This window comes from Macaca thibetana, chromosome 4 (genome assembly GCF_024542745.1).
Source record: "Macaca thibetana thibetana isolate TM-01 chromosome 4, ASM2454274v1, whole genome shotgun sequence".
Taxonomy (NCBI): domain Eukaryota; kingdom Metazoa; phylum Chordata; class Mammalia; order Primates; family Cercopithecidae; genus Macaca; species Macaca thibetana.
Genome location: NC_065581.1, coordinates 61,048,600 through 61,063,879, shown reverse-complemented (window position 1 = coordinate 61,063,879; position 15,280 = coordinate 61,048,600). Strand labels below are relative to the sequence as shown.

General features: G+C 40.8%; 1 protein-coding gene and 1 pseudogene across 2 annotated transcripts in view; one reads left to right on the top strand and one right to left on the bottom strand.

The window, feature by feature from the left end:
* The window catches only part of PTP4A1 (protein tyrosine phosphatase 4A1), a 51,938-nt gene that overhangs the window by 28,649 nt on the left and 8,009 nt on the right, over positions 1-15,280 (bottom strand). Inside the window, exon 2 of one of the 2 annotated variants that reach the window (XM_050788649.1) lies at positions 4,010-4,309. The exons of the other annotated variant lie outside the window; for it this stretch is intronic. The gene's annotated coding sequence lies outside the window, so the exon portion shown is untranslated. The remainder of the gene's footprint in view (positions 1-4,009; positions 4,310-15,280) is intronic. 2 annotated transcript variants of the gene reach the window in all.
* Positions 5,005-5,805, top strand: LOC126953248 (60S ribosomal protein L7a-like; annotated as a pseudogene).

Below are 15,280 nucleotides of genomic sequence, written 5' to 3'. Positions count from 1 at the left end.
CTGAGATCCTGCCACTGCACTCCAACCTGGGTGACAGAGCAAGACCATATCTGAAAACAAAAAGAAAACAAAACGAAAAACTGAAAACTGAACTTCCAGACTCATTGTTCCTTTCATAAAATTGAGATCCATGGGTCTATTAATTAATATACAAATTTCTCTGAGGCTGTGGCCTCCAAGCCCTTTAGAGGCACTTGAGATGATTTCGATTCATAAGGTGGGGTCTGTGAATCCTAAAAGCTCCCAGGTACTGTTGCTGTCAGGTAGCTCATCATTGCTAGACCGAGTGGATGTATGCCTTTGGTAATACAAAGTTGATATGTCATTCAGGGAGACAAAATCCTCCATAACTACTGCAATAGGCACAGAGATTTTTTGTGGTGCCAAGAACTATGATAGCAGCGGCAGCTACACTGGCAGTAGTAATACTTCCGGTAACCCAGGCCTCATGTCATTTATACAAATGGATGACTGAAGACACTGGAGAAAGGGAGATACTTTTTGGGCATCAGGAATTTCAAGGATTTTCCTTCCTATTAGTCTAGATCTAATCTAATGACTGTGATAAGAATATTGAATGGTTAAATATTCTAATTTCCAGTGAACTCTCCAAAGGTCCTTGTTTCATTCTAAAAACCTGTTTCAATCTTCTAATGATGGAAATGTTTGCCCTGGAAAGTCGTGTACCTCTACTCAGGGCAGCCTCTAAAGATCTACAGAATCCATTTTCTTTGCTGAGCCAACTAGATCTTCTTTGAAGAAGAAAGGATCAATTAACACTATTCTTATATTACCAGAAATGAACAGCAATTGTTTTGGGAGTGGAAAGATGAAAAGAAAAGGAGGTATGAGTCTTCTAGGAATACATGGAATAATTGCTGCTTTGCTTGGCTGTGTTCTGATATCAACCACACGTTAACAGAAACCATACTATGTGATTCAGAACTTCCGGCATTGACGCTAAAAACACAATTGTCTCCTTGTATGATTCTGATATAATTTCTGCGAAAATCTACTATACACCAGCATTGCCTAAGAGGTGGATATACAAACATAAATAAGAGTAAGATTGTCCCCAAAAGTGACCCATGTGTAAACAGTGACAATACAGCTTGATAATTTGTTCCTTTTTTTGAGACAGAGTTTCACTCTGTCACCCAGGCTAGGTGTGATGTCAGCTCACAGCAAACTCTACCTCCCTGGTTCAAGCTACTCTCATGCCTCAGCCTCCCCAGTAGCTGGGACTACAGGCCACCACGTCTGTCTAATTTTTGTATTTTTAGTAGAGATGGGGTTTCACCATGTTGGCCAGGCTGGTCTTGAACTCCTGACCTCAAGTAATCTGCCCACCTTGGCCTCCCAAAGTGCTGGGATTACAGGCGTGAGCCACCGCACCCGGCCTAAATTATATAATAGATGTTCCTTATTGTGTGCTATGGGAAGACTGAGGAGAGATACCTAATTCGGCCTGGAAGGTTTGTAATGTGGCAGTGGAGATAAAGCCCTTGAAACAGTCTTCTAAGCATTTGGGACTTCAGTCTAGAAGAAAGTGTATAAGAATTTCTGGTCAAGTTTTGGACAAGATACTCTCAGTATTATGATAAAAGAACATGAATAGAATGCTTTTCATATGCTTTGAGGTTTAAGAGAGACCAGAAGCTTGACAAGAATAGAGAAAATTTCTACTGTAATGGAATATACTTAAAAAAAAAACTGCAAAACTAAATTATAACTAAATACACTTCTGGTGAGGATTGTAAAGTCTTTTTATTGCCTCTGAGAGGAGGCTACCATCTGTTACTTTGAATATTTGTGCTTTCAGTCTTCTGAATTTTTTAAAATTTAAATTAAAGCACTGAATTACTCCTCCCCTCCCAAGATATAGTCAATGTCTATGGAAATTTCTAGATTGGTAATTGGAAATTTTCAGATGTGGTTATAAGCCTCTTAAAATAAGGCCAACTGATACTACTAACTTTGATGCCCTGCTATTTTTCTTTCGTATTTTCTGTTTTAAACAACTGTAGCCATAACCTTTTGAATAACCTGAGTCAACTATGTTAATTGTACTCCATTACAATTATAATCCCAGGCTGGGCAATGGTTTTGTTTAGTTTGGTTATGTTCATGACACAATTTCCTCTTCCTTTCTCCTCTCCTACAATCCGGTGAATTTTAAATCATAATTTACCTTTCCTGCTCATATACACAGATATTAAATTCCAACTCCCCCAACCTAATCAGTGATAATACAATAAATTCTTTACCAGGAACGTACACATTCCTTAGCTGTCATTCATTAGTTAGAACATCAAGATCTAAATATGTGCTAATGTCCAGGGAAAGCTGACAAATTTAGCAACACTGAGACACTAAAATAGCTATACTGCATGACAGGATACCAAACTGGCTTTCATTAACCTGTCTTGGCCAAGAAGAACTTTATTTTTAGGCCACCTATGTAACTGGTTATTTATAAGGAGGAAGCACATTGACCTTTGGCTTTCACTACTGAAACATACAGTCATGGAGACCAAAATTGTGTGTGAAAATCATTCAGCGACCACAGGAGATTCTACCTGAACCTGAGTCACCAACAGCATCCTGTTACTTTATGGCCCTGAAGCATGGTTTCGGGTACAAAATTTCAGCCTTGTATTAAAAGCAGACCTTTGACATCAACAGATTACATTAGACTAAGCTGTATCACACAATTACTGAGGACTTATTTGATGATGCAAAATTTGTAGTTCAAAGTTGAATAGTATACTTTGGAGGAAAAAACAGTTTTAATACAATCGACATACACAGATATACATTCTCTCTACTGCTTTGCAACTTTGGTGACAAGTTAAATACGGTTCTGGTACATCTGTATGAAGACTCTTGTGCAACTACCTACATCATAGTTCCCAAGAATATTCATTTGAAAAAGGTTATGATCATAAAACAATGTTAAAAATAGTGAACTTAATATGATAGAATCCTAGTTTTGAGACAAAATATTTGTACATGGGAAAAAAGCATGGAAAGAAATACGTGAAAATGCGTATAGTGACTATTTGTGAAATCAGTATGAATTGTGGATGTTTTATTTTCTGTTTTCTATTTTTTGTTGTTGTCCAAATTACCCACAGCGGCTGGGTGCAGTGGCTCATGCCTGTAATCCCAGCACTTTAAGAGGCCCAGACAGGGGGATCACCTGAGGTCAGGAATTCGAGACCAGCCTGGCCAACATGGTGAAACTTTGTCTCCACTAAAAATACAAAACTAGGCAGGCGTGGTGGCGCACGCCTGTAGTCCCAGCTACTTGGGAACCTGAGGCAGGAGAATCACTTGAACCTGGAAAGCAGAGGTTGCAGCGAGCAGAGATTGAGCCACTGTACTCCAGCCTGGGCAACAGAGGGAGACTTCATCTCCAAACAACAACAACAAATTACCCATAGTGGCTTGTAATACTTTCATAAATAAAAAAATCTATCAACAGTTTCCAAAAGGTCCAGGTAATTATGGTCAAGCATGTACGATTAGATTCTCAAAGCAAAAATAAAGGTTATTTAAAAAAAAGTATGGGACTGGGCACAGTGACTTACGCATGTAATCCAAACACTTTGGGAGGCCGAGGCAGGCAGATCACCTGAGGTCAGGAGTTTGAGACTGGCCCAGCCAACATGGTGAAATCCCTCTCTTTACTAAAAACACAAAAATTAGATGGGCATGGTGGCAGGTGTCTGTAATCCCAGCTACTCAGAGCCTGGGGCAGGGAGAATTGCTTGAACCCAGGAGGTGAAGCCTACAGTGAGCTGAGATCATGCCACTGCACTCCAGCCTGGGCAACAGAGGGAGAACCTGTCTCAATTCAAAAACAAACAAACAAACAAACAAACCAAAACCCAGTATCACTATGGAAATGTTTAAAAACAAACCTCCTATTCACATATGCACTCCAACCAAGGCTCGAGGAGCTTTTACAGGCCCTTTATCATGAAAGCTCGCGTGGTCTACTCACCCCTCTATGTAGCACTGTTCTTTCTTCAGGCAGAGTCGTCTGAAGAACGCTTCAACCTTTGTAGCTTCACCCTCAGGTAGAGTCGTCTGAAGAACGCTTCAACCTTTGTAGCTTCACCCTCAGCTCACCAAATGGTGACCCAAGCCTCTTGCAACTCCTTTTATACTCCAGAAGGAGAGGGGGGCCACACCTTTTCTTCCCTGGTTGATTACATTATCTCTGATTAATCACATCATCTTTTTTTCACACCGCCGTTAATTGTAATCCAGGGAGGGGCTCATGAAGCATTTTGTTTTGAATCTATTATGTAGATTAAAAAACCAGTCACTGAGGGTTATCTAGTATGGCTCACATATCTCAGTTTTAAAGTTTTTCTTTCAATATTTTCATTTGTTTAAACTTTTCAAGTTGACACATAATAATTGCACATATTATGGAGTACATAGTGATGTGATACATATAACATATAGTGATTAATTAGATCAGAGTAGCGTATCCATCATCTCAAGCATTTATCACTTCTTTATGTTGTGAACATTCAATATCCTCCTTCTGGCAATTTGAAACTGAATATTATTGTTAACTACAGGCATCTTACAATGCTATAGAACACTATAATTTATTCCTATGTAGTTGTAATTTTGTATTCTTTAACAAATCTCTCCCTATTTTCCTCTTCCCTCTACCCTTCCAAGCCTCTAGTATACCCTGTTCTACTTTTTACTTCTATAAGATCAACTTTTTTTTTTAGTTTCTACATATGAGTGAGAACATTCTGTGTTTAACTTTCTGTTCCTGACTTATTTCACTTCTATCCATGTTACTGCCAATGACAGGATTCCATTTTTCTGTGGATAAATAGTATTCCATTGTGTATATATACTACATAAAGGTTTTCTCTCTTTCTTTCTTTCTTTTTTTTTTTTTTTTAAAAAAAAACAACTTCAAATCTTGTCAACATTTTATCATCTTTAAAAATAAATCAGGCTCTCTCCTCCTGCCAAAAGGAAAGAAGGCCAAGGGGAAGAAGGTGGCTCCAGCCCTGCTATCATGAAGAAGCAGGAGGTTAAGAAAGTGGTGAATCCCCTGTTTAAGAAACAGCCTAAGAATTTTGACATTGGATAGGACATTCAGCCCAAAAGAGACCTCACTGGCTTTATGAAATGGCCCCGCTCTATCAGGTTGCGGCAGCGGAGAGCCATCCTCTATAAGGGGCTGAAAGTGCCTCCTGCAATTAACCAGTTCACTTAGGCCCTGGACCGCCAAACAGCTACTCAGCTACTTCAACTGGCCCACAAGTACAGATCAGAGACAAAGCAAGAGAAGAAACAGAGGGTGTTGGCCCTGGCCAAAAAGAAAACTGCTGGAAAAGGGGACATCCCCCCTAAGAGACTACCTGTCCTTCGAGCTGGAGTTAACACCGTCACCACCTTGGTAGAGAACAAGAAAGCTCAGCTGGTGGTGATTGCACACGACGTGGATCCCATCGAGCTGGTTGTCTTCTTGCCTGGCCTGTGTGGTAAAATGGGGGTCCCTTACTGCATTATCAAGGGGAAGGCAAGACTGGGCCGTCTAGTCCACAGGAAGACCTGCTCCACTGTCGCCTTCACACAGGTTAACTCGAAGACAAAGACGCTTTGGCTAAGCTACTGGAAGCTATCAGGACGGGTTACAATGACAGATACAATGAGATCCGCCATCACTGGGGAGGCAATGTCCTGGGTCCCAAGTCTGTGGCTTGCATTGGCAATCTTGAAAAGGCAAAGGCTAAAGAACTTGCCACAAAGCTGGGTTAAATGTACACTGTTAAATTTTCTGTACATAAAAACAATTAAAATAATACAAATTTTCCTTCAAAAATTAAATCAGGGTTGTGTTTACATTAACTTAATAAACCTTTTCTGAACTTCTACCATGTACCCTGGAACTCTGGGCTGTACTTGGAGAGAGGAATAGAAGGAAAAACAGGACATGGTCACAGGCTCTACACAGCTCACAGGCTGCTACAATGGAGACAAACAAAAAAACTGAGAGCACCTATGTAGGAATGTGGCATAAGGATATATAAATACTGCTGTGAGTAGCGAACACTTTAGAGTGCTTGCCTGGTGCCATTCTAAGCCTGTTCTACATATCAACTCATTTTATACTCACAACAAACCTATGAGGTAGATCTTGTGATTTTCTTTACATTGCAGATGAGGAAACTGAGGTACAGAAATGTTATGTCACACAGCAAATAATTTGAATCTGGATTCAAAGCCTGACTTCAGATTATAACAGACAAATCACAGTAATGCCGAAAGTGCTATAGTAGGGAAAATAAGAAGTGCTAAGGGAAATCGGAGAGGGTCATCTAACTGAGACTTGGGATTCAAAAAAGGCTTTCATGAAGAGGTTACGACCTCAGAGCTGAGTTGTGGCAGAATAGTGGGTTTTGGAATATGGGGGATGTGGGCAGGAAAGAAACGGGGAGAGCCTAGAGGGAATGAAACAAGTTCCTGATTGTGAAAGAATTTATATTCCATACTAGGGAATATGAAATGATGAGATAATGGGGAATTTTAAAGGCTTTTAAGCAAGAAAACCTTAAATCAAATTTGTGATTTTTAAATAAATGTTGGAGAGAGCAAGAACAAAGGCAGAGAAATAAATTTGGGGTCTGTGTAGCATTAAAAAATCCTCCCCTGGCTGGGCAAGGTGGCAGATGCCTGTAATCTCAGCACTTTGGGAGGCCGAAGCAGGTGGATCACTCGAGGTCAGGAGTTTGAGACCAGCCTGGCCAACATGGTGAAATCCTATCTCTACTAAAAATACAAAAATTAGCCAGCATGTTGGCACACGCCTATAGTCCCAGCTACGTGGGAGGCTGAGACAGGAGAATCACTGGAACCTGGGAGGCGCAGGTTGCAGTGAGCTGAGATCGCACCATTGCACTCCAGTCTTGGCGACACAACAAGACTCCATCTCGAAAAAAAAAAAAAAAAAAAAAAAAAAAAAAAAAATCCCCCCTACTAGCCTTAAACTTCTGAACTCCTGGAAGGCATTCTCTTAAGTGTGATTAATCTTATTATATCTGAGTAGGGCAGAGCCAAAATGGTGCTCGTGAAAGGAGAATGCTCAAATAAACTTTTGATGGGAAATAAGTGAAAACCATCTATCACTACTTTAATCCACAACTTTTTAAAAAAGAATGTTTTCTCAACTTTTTTAAGGTGTAAAGCGTAATTGACAAAAATTAAATATATTTATGGTTTACTGTGTGTTGTTTATATATACACACACACACACATACACATTGTGAAATAAAGCTATTTAACGTATCCATCACCTTACATAATTTTTTTGAGATGAGAAAATTTAAGATCTAATCTATTCAAAATTTTCATGTGTGTAACACATTATTATTAACTATAGTCACTATACTGGGTAACAGATCTCCAGAACTTATTCATCCTAACTGAAAGGTTGTACTCTATATATTTTTTTACATTTTTTGAGGCCGAGTTTCGCTTTTGTTGCCCAGGCTGGAGTACAATGGTATGATCTCAACTCACTGCAACCTCCGCCTCCCCGGTTTAAGCAATTCTTCTGCCTCAGCGTCCAAAGTAGCTGGGATTACAGGCATGTACCACCATGCTCGGCTAATTTTTATGTATTTAGTAGAGATGGGATTTCACTATGTTGATCAGGTTGGTCTCGAACTCCTGACCTCAAGTGATCCACCTGCCTTGGCCTCCCAAAGTTCTGGGATTACATGCGTGAGCCACCGCGCCCGGCCAAATGTTGTACTTTTTAACCAACATCTCCTGATTTTCCTCCAACCCTCAGCCCCCGGCAACTACCATTCTATTCTCTGCTTCTATGATTTTGACTTTTTTAGATTTCTTTTTTTTTTTTTTTTCTTTCTTTTTTTTTTTTTTTGAGACGGAGTCTTGCTCTGTCGCCGGGGCTGGAGTACAGTGGCCGGATCTCAGCTCACTGCAAGCTCCGCCTCCCGGGTTTACGCCATTCTCCTGCCTCAGCCTCCCGAGTAGCTGGGACTACAGGCGCCCGTCACATCGCCCGGCTAGTTTTTTGTATTTTTTTAGTAGAGACGGGGTTTCACCGTGTTAGCCAGGATGGTCTCGATCTCCTGACCTCGTGATCCGCCCGTCTCGGCCTCCCAAAGTGCTGGGATTACAGGCTTGAGCCACCGCGCCCGGCCGACTTTTTTAGATTTCACATAAGAGATCATAGAGTCTTTCTGTGCCTGGTTTATTCACTTAGCAAAATGTCCTCCAGGTTCATTCATGTCATAGCAAAGGACAGTATTTCCTTCTTTTTTAAGGTTAAATTGTATTCCTCTGTGTGTGTGTATATATACTGTATATACACATTATGTATATGACTTTCTTTATCCACGTTTTAAAATCTACATTTTCTTTATTTGTTGGCTATTGTGAATGATGCTGCAATGATCAAGGGAGGGAAGATGTCTCTTCAACATACTGATTTCTTTTCTTTTTTTTTTTTTTTTTTTGAGACGGAGTCTCGCTCTGTCGCCCAGGTTGGAGTGCAGTGGCCGGATCTCAGCTCACTGCAAGCTCCACCTCCCAGGTTTACACCATTCTCCTGCCTCAGCCTCCTGAGTAGCTGGGACTACAGGCGCCCACCACCTCGCCCGGCTAGTTTTTTGTATTTTTAGTAGAGACGGGGTTTCACTGTGTTAGCCAGGATGGTCTCGATCTCCTGACCTCGTGATCCGCCCGTCTCGGCCTCCCAAAGTGCTGGGATTACAGGCTTGAGCCACCGCGCCCGGCCCAACATACTGATTTCATATCCTTTGGATATATACCCAGAAGTGGGATGGCAGGATCACATAATAGTTCTATTTTTAATATTTTTAAAACTCTGAAACTACTTTCTGGATATTCTTGTTTTAAGAAAATGAGTAAATATATTTTGAATAACAGAACCAGGTTTCTTTTTATTTTTCTTTCCTTTCTTTTTTTTTCTTTCTTCTTAGAACCAGGTTTCTCACCGCTAGAGAAAAGTAGATACAAATATGGAACATGGGAAAGCTAGAATGAATCTTGGAGTGTTAGATTGAATTTTGAGCATGTCTAATAATATTCAGATTTTGGTTCCTAAATACTATTTTCCCCTAAAAGGAAATGGGCCTTACTGAGAAATGACTGGTTCCAGGGCTGGGTCAGGAAAAGTACAAGATAAGACTAGATTTCTTTTCTTTTTTCCTTCCTTCCTTCCTTCCTTCCTTCCTTCCTTCCTTCCTTCCTTCCTTCCTTCCTTCCTTCCTTCCTTCCTTCCTTCCTTCCTTTTCTCTCTCTCTTCTTTCCTGCCTGCCTGCCTGCCTTCCTTCCTTCCTTCCTTTCTTTTTTTTGACAGAGTCTCGCTCTGTCACCCAGGCTGGAGTGCAGTGGCGTGATCTTGCCCCCAGGGAGCTAGCAATTCTCCTATCTCAGCCTCCCGAGTAGTTGGGATTATAGGTGCCCACCACCAAGACCGACTAATTTTTTTGTATTTTTAGTAGAGACGGGGTTTCACCAAGTTGGTTCTAGTAGAGACGGGGTCCTATTTGCTATTTCTACGTCTCCCCGCCATCCTCATAACCATTCTGATGTGTTTGATGTGCATCCTGTTTTGTGTGCATGCATTTTAACTTACATAAATGGTATTGTGATAGAAATCTCATTTTGTGTCTTTTTTCTTTTCTTTTCTTTTTTCATTTGTGAGACAGGGTCTCTATATGTCGCTCAGGCTGGTGTGCAGTGAATGGAGCAATCTTGGCTTACTGCAGCATCTGCCTCCTGGGTTCAAGCAATTCTCCTGCCTCAGCCTCTTGAGTAGCTGGGATTACAGGCACGCACCACCACGCCCGGCTAATTTTTTTATTTTCAGTAGAGATGGGGTTTCACCATGTTGGTCAGGCTGGTCTCAAACTCCTGACCTCAAGCAATCTGCCTGCGTCGGCCTCCCAAAGTGCTGGGATTACAGGAGTGACCTGTCGTGCCTGGCCTCCCCTTTGTTTTAAACCCAGGACTGGATTTTAAGATCTATTTATGATTCTATACACATCTGGGCTCCTGCTTTTGCTAATGGCTGGATGGTAGGCTGTTCAAGGAGTAAGTGCATCTACCACATTTTGTTTATCCACTCCTCAATCATGTACACCAGATTCCATCATCATCCTCAAATATGTCTCCCTTTGGATGTTTAAAAGTTCTTAGGGATGGATACCCAGGAGCTAAAGTGCAGGGGCATGGTGTATAGTTATATTGATTTGACCAAGAAACTCCAGATTGTCTTCTGGAAGGCTGTATCAGTGTCCACCATTCCTATTACCCCACCCCCAAACCCTCCAACACTTGGCATTATCCAACTTCCCAATGTTTGTCCATCAATGGATCTAAAGGGTTATGTCATAGTATTATTTTTTTTAAATATATATACCTCTGATTGTTAAGTTTAAACATATTGTCATACATTTGCTGAGCTTTTGACTTTTTTTCTGAAGACTGCCTATTCATATCCTTTGCCTTTTTTTTTTTTTTTTTTTTTTGAGACAGAGTCTCCCTCTGTTGCCAGGCTGGAGTGCAGTGGCATGATATCAGCTCACTGCAACCTCTGCCTCCTGGGTTCAAGCAATTCCCCTACCTCAGCCTCCCAAGTAGCTGGGACTATAGGCAACGCCACCAACCCTGGCTAATATTTTTTGTATTTTAGTAGAGACGGGGTTTCACCATGTTGGCCAGGAAGGTCTCGATCTCCTGACCTTGTGATCCGCCCCACTCACCCTCCCAAAGTGCTGGGATTACAGGCGTGAGCCACCACACCTGGCCATCCTTTGCCTATTTTCTTTTAGATTTCCTGTTCCTTGTTGATTTGTAAACCATAAAGAATAATGATTAATCATGAAGGATAGTGATTACTCCTATGATTGAGGTTGGAAGTGGGATGGAATCCTGGAGGGAGATATAGGGGATTTTAACTGCATTGTAATGTTTAATCCTTCAGGTTAGGTGGTAGGTCAAGTATACTTATCGAATAACTCTTTTAATCTTTGTTAATATTACATGTTATATAATTTTAAACAAATCCTACAGGTTATAATTTATTCATTATTCTAAATCAGTACTTTTCAGGCCAGGCACAGTGGCTCATGACTGTAATCCCAGCACTTTGGGAGGCCAAGGTGGGTGGACCACCTTAGGTCAGGAGTTCAAGATCAGCATGGCCAACATGGTGAAACCTCGACTCTACTAAAAAAACACAAATTAGGCAGGTGTGGTGGCACACACCTGTAATCCCAGCTACGTAGGAGGCTGAGGCAGGAGAATTGCTTCAACCAAAGAGGAGGAGGTTACAGTGAGCTGAGATTGCACCACTGCACTGCAGCCTGGGCAACAGAGTGAGACTCTGTCTCAAAAAAATTAAATAAAAATAAATAAACAAATAAAAATTATTACTTCTCAAAATGCGGTTCCCATACCTAGTATCATCAGCAACACCAGAGAACTTGTTAGAAATGCAGAATTGGCTTGGACTTCAGACCTCTAGAATCAGAACTCTGGAGGTGGGGCCCAGCACTCTGTGTTTTAACAAGCCTTCCATGTGATTCTGGGAGAGCTAAAAGTTTTGAACTATTATAGGGGAAAACTAAAGCATATTTTCATGCTATCTTAAAAAACAAGAAAATCTCTTTTGCAGTCTCAACTTTTTTTTCTTTTTGCATGCTATTTCTTGGTATTTGCAGTATTTTATATGCTTGGACCAAGTTTCTTTCTTTCTTTCTTTCTTTTTTTTTTTTTGAGACGGAGTCTCGCTCTGTCACCCAGGCTGGAGTGCAGTGGCGTGATCTCGACTCACTGCAAGCTCCGCCTCCCGGGTTCACGCCATTCCCCTGCCTCAGCCTCCTGAGTAGCTGGGACTACAGGCGCCAGCCCCCGCGCCCGGCTAATTTTTTTGTATTTTTAGTAGAGACGGGGTTTCACTGTGTTAGCCAGGATGGTCTGGATTTCCTGACCTCGTGATCCGCCCACCTCGGCCTCCCAAAGTGCTGGGATTACAGGCGTGAGCCACCACGCCCGGCCTGGACCAAGTTTCAAAATTCTATTAATTATTTATTGTTTATGCAAAGCCACAGCTTCAAATACTGAACATGTAACTTTATCACTAAGTGTCTTCAATGCAAATTAAACTAATCTAATTTTTATGATGTTTTAAAACACAGAATATCCAACATTGATCTTTTGTAATTCAATTGCTAAATCATTCAGTCTCAGTTTTTGCAAGTTTATTCTTTTTATGAAGAATGGAAATCGCTGTAACAATGTTCACTGAACTTTCAGTACAATTTTTTGAAATCTTGTTGCTAGAGAAACTGAGAACAGTTCTAGATTTTCCTATCTCTCTGATGCCAGCTCCCAACCAGAACTTGGGAAACATTTCCTTTTGAACAACCTGTCATTTCCCTACTGGTAAACACTCAGGCTCAGATTCCAAAGAACTATTCATGGTGGTGATTAGCCCCAGTCTTGCTAAGATAAACCTCTAAAAATTTGCATGTACATTTAATGTCAGCAAATTTAAAAAATTTTCCCACTATTTTGCAAAATAATTTCAGAGATAGTTTATCTTTCTTTCTTACTAATCTCCATTTGGCTATACAAGACTGGCCTCAGGTAAACTCTGACTGATGCAAGTGAAATTTGTCTGTGACACCACATCCACTTTTTTGTTCTTTTAAACTGCTGTCTGGGCCTGCCTGTATTCCATTGGTAGGATTCTCCCCAACTTCTCTCTCACTAGGGCCATGGCTCTTTCTCCAGATTCTTGGCGGTTGAGGTGTCCTCACTGTGCCCTACAGGTTAGGATAGTCACCCTCCTTCCCCCTTGCCATGGAAACACAAAGTAAACTGTAGGGTCCCTATTTCCTCAGGGTTCTGATCTGCTGACAAGGGTGTTAATGGTTTAAGTGGAATTAATCAACCTTGACTGATTGTACTCAGCTTGTGGTTTCACACTTCTTTGAGGAAAAACTTTCATTGTAAAAGGAAGTAAAACAAACAAATGCAGAATTCAACTAATCCATTGAGTGAGGGTTAGTTTCGGCACTCAGCCAGTTGGCTTTTTTCTCTGGGGTGAAAAGGTACTCTCTAAGGCAATGGTTCTCTACTGGGAGCCTTTGCCGGGCACGGTGGCTCAAGCCTGTAATCCCAGCACTTTGGGAGGCCGAGACGGGTGGATCACGAGGTCAGGAGATCAAGACCATCCTGGCTAACACGGTGAAACCCCGTCTCTACTAAGAAATACAAAAAACTAGCCGGGCGAGGTGGCGGGCGCCTGTAGTCCCAGCTACTTGGGAGGCTGAGGCCGGAGAATGGCGTGAACCCGGGAGGCGGAGCTTGCAGTGAGCTGAGATCCGGCCACTGCACTCCAGCCTGGGCTACAGAGTGAGACTCCGTCTCAAAAAAAAAAAAAAAAAAAAAAAAAAAAAAAAAAGAAAACCCTATTGATGCCAAAACCATGTTTCCAGAAATTCTGATTTAATTGGTCTGAGCCTGGGCCTGGGCATTGGTAGTATTGAAATCTCCCAGGTGTTACTGACATGATTTTTCATCTTTATCCTGCTTTAGAATCACCTGTAGAGCTTGGTAAATCAGGATTCCTGGCTCCACTGCACAATTTCTGGTTCACTAGGTCTAGAATAGGGCCTGATGATTTGCAGTCTAACAATTCCCAGACTGATGTTGATGCTGTTGGTCCAGGAACCACATTTTGAGAACCACTGCTCTAGTGAAAATGTGAAAACCATGGTGGCTAGATGGGTTTTGCCTCGACCAGGAAATACTTCTACTCTCCCCGCCCTCTTAAAAATACTTGTAAACTTAAGAATGGTTAAGAACATTATTCTCCTTAATTCATTCACTTTATCATCATGAATCCATGGAAGCCCCTTTCATTTTAGTTTTAAACATATTTAATTTAATTTTTATTTAATAAATATTTAATTTTAATTTTAAAAATATTTAACCTTAATTCCCAATCACTACTCCTATTCTGTCTTTTCCCACTTTCTCTAACTCATTTGACATGTTACCCAGTTGAAGTGCCAATCCTCAGAATTAAGTCATAGAGCTTTTTGCTTTGAGGAAAATTTTAAATTGGAATGCTTTAGGGGGAACTTTATGTTACAAAAAGACTCTATGCTGCTAAGACTATCAAATATGTTATACTTTAAATGTTGTATTTATCATTATTTACATAAATAATGTAATAAAACCTTTCCTAATCGATAAAAATTGATACTGCTTTTTCTTGTAGTGATACTTATTTTCTATAAATTAGGAAATACTATAAAGAAATTCTTTAGAGTATTTATTATCCTTGAGGACAAAACACAGTTATCACAACTGACACAAATGTTACAGAGGAAAAATATTGTAAATCATACATCAATTTTAAAACAGGTTAAAATTATATGGATAAAATATAAATGGTGATTTGTTTCCCATGAAATTCCTGAGTTCAGATGTTTTTGAATACCACAGTTTTAATCTAATCTTGTTATATAATTCACTCTCTCAGGGAAATTAATGGGATATCCTTAAACTTTTGTGATTGATTTTCAAATACCAGTAAAGCAGAGTGATAAAATGATCTGTGCCAAAATTAAATATAGCTATTGATTTTTCTTTATCCTTTTCCTTGTATTATTATTTTTTTTCCCCCAAGAATCTAGCTCTTGTTGCCCAGGCTGGAGTGCAGTGGCAGGATTTCGGCTCACTGCAACCTCCGCCTCCCGGGTTTGAGTGATTCTCCTGCCTCAGCCTCTGAGTAGCTGGGACTACAGGCGCCTGCTAATTTTTGTATTTTTGGTAGAGACGTAGTTTCATCTTGTTGGCCGGGCTGGTCTGGAACTGTCGGCCTCAGGTGATGCACTGGGCTTGGCCTCCCAAAGTGCTGGGATTACAAGCTGGGCATAGTGGCGCATGCCTGTAATCCCCGCTACTCAAGAGGTTGAGGCAGGAGAATCACAGTCTGGTTGACAAGAGCGAGACTCTGTCTCAAAAAATAAAAAAGTGCTGGACTTATAGTCATGAGCCACCGTGGCCAGCCTAAATACAGCTATTGATTTTTAACTAGCCATAATCTTCCGGAAGGCTGTCAGCTTTGTGATCCTTTGATATGGGTGGGCCACAATCTTTCTGACTAACTTATCAAAGCTACTATAAATGTGTTTGTGACGTTGCTCTAAGTATTACATTG